The sequence below is a fragment of the Pteropus alecto genome, unplaced genomic scaffold (assembly GCF_000325575.1).
Source record: "Pteropus alecto unplaced genomic scaffold, ASM32557v1 scaffold563, whole genome shotgun sequence".
NCBI lineage: Eukaryota > Metazoa > Chordata > Mammalia > Chiroptera > Pteropodidae > Pteropus > Pteropus alecto.
Genome location: NW_006433385.1, coordinates 192,412 through 193,813, shown reverse-complemented (window position 1 = coordinate 193,813; position 1,402 = coordinate 192,412).

The following is a 1,402-nucleotide window of genomic DNA, read 5'->3' as shown; positions in this document are numbered from 1 at the left end:
TGGAGACTGGGGTGGGGGCGGGGAAGGGGCGCCGGGCAGTAAGAGCGCATGCTCCGCTCCGTCTGCTGTGTGACCTTGGACGAGCCGCTGCACAGCTCTGAGCGTCAGGGTGATGGAGGCGCGTGGGGGCGAGGATGGGGACCAGGGCTCAGGGGCGTCGGGTGCGCCAGCCCTGGGGCGCCTGCCCCCAGCCTGGCGCTTAGGGGGCGCCGCCTTCGGTCCGGCCTCTCTGCCTCTCTGCGCGAGCTCGCGTCCCCTTCCTGTGCGGAGCTGTGCGCGGGCCTCCGGGGCTGGCAGGGGCTTCTGTTCTCGCCTGGCCTCTGTCCGTGGACAGTGTGCCTACCCCTCCCGGCCTCGGCGTATTCATCGGAAGTGGGGCTTTGGAACGGAGGGTGTCCCAAGCCTCTCAGCCCCTACGCCGCGCCCCAGGGGTGCAGCGAGGCCTGCTGGGGGTGCGGCCTCACCAATAGCATTCCTCCTGGTGGCCTGGCCTCTGGGGACTCGGTAGCTCCCCTCCCCCAAAGGCAGCAAGGTGGGCTTCGAGTCCCTTCCCCCCACCCTCAGAGCCTCCAGCAGTGGGGACAGCGGCGGCTTGGCGCAGCGTCCTCTGCGGGCGCAGAGCCTCGCTGGACAGCTCCTCGGGGAGTCCTGTGCGCTGAAGGGGGCTGTCAAGGGCCCCCCAAGGTCACTGTCTGTCCCTTGGCTCTAAGCAGGCTTGCATCCACCCCAGACAAGGACGACTTGAAGGGGTCCTGATCAGAAAGCTCTGCACTGACAGCCCGCAGCTCCCCAAAAGTCTGGGGGGGCGGAGCCAAAGTCTAGGCCCCCTCTGGTTCGTGTGCCTCGTGAGTCCCCATTTCCCTTTTCTCTCCTGGGCATGGGGAGGGTTGACCTAGGTGACTCCCCAGGGCCCTTCCTGCCCAGCAACTCAGGCTGAGGTCTGAGGACAGGAAGTGGGCTTGGCTGGGCGATGGGGCCAGTGGCCTCCAGGACCCTCCAGTGCACTGGCCTTGTGCCCCCAGCAGAGACACAGCTCGAGACAAATGCCCCGTGCGAATGGAGCCACTCCAGGCCCTGCACGCCCAGCAGCGTCCTCAGTCCCCGGCCCTGCTGGGTGTTAGCAGGTGACCTTGAGCAAGTTACTGGACATTCTGAGCTTCAGTTAGTGGTGGCACTTTAGGGTTGTCGTAGAATGCTTAGTGCCACGTGAGCCCTCTGCGCCCTCGATGAGTGGCAGCTGCACTGGCAATGATGGTGAAGGCTGGCAGCAGGCAGCAGGCAGCTGGCACCTCGGGACAGTGGCTGTGGGCAGCAGGGGAAGATTTCGGGACTTGCAGGGTGATCGCCAGAGCCGCCTTGCGGATAGAGGACAGCAGTCTGCTCCCACCCCCGCACCCCCTCC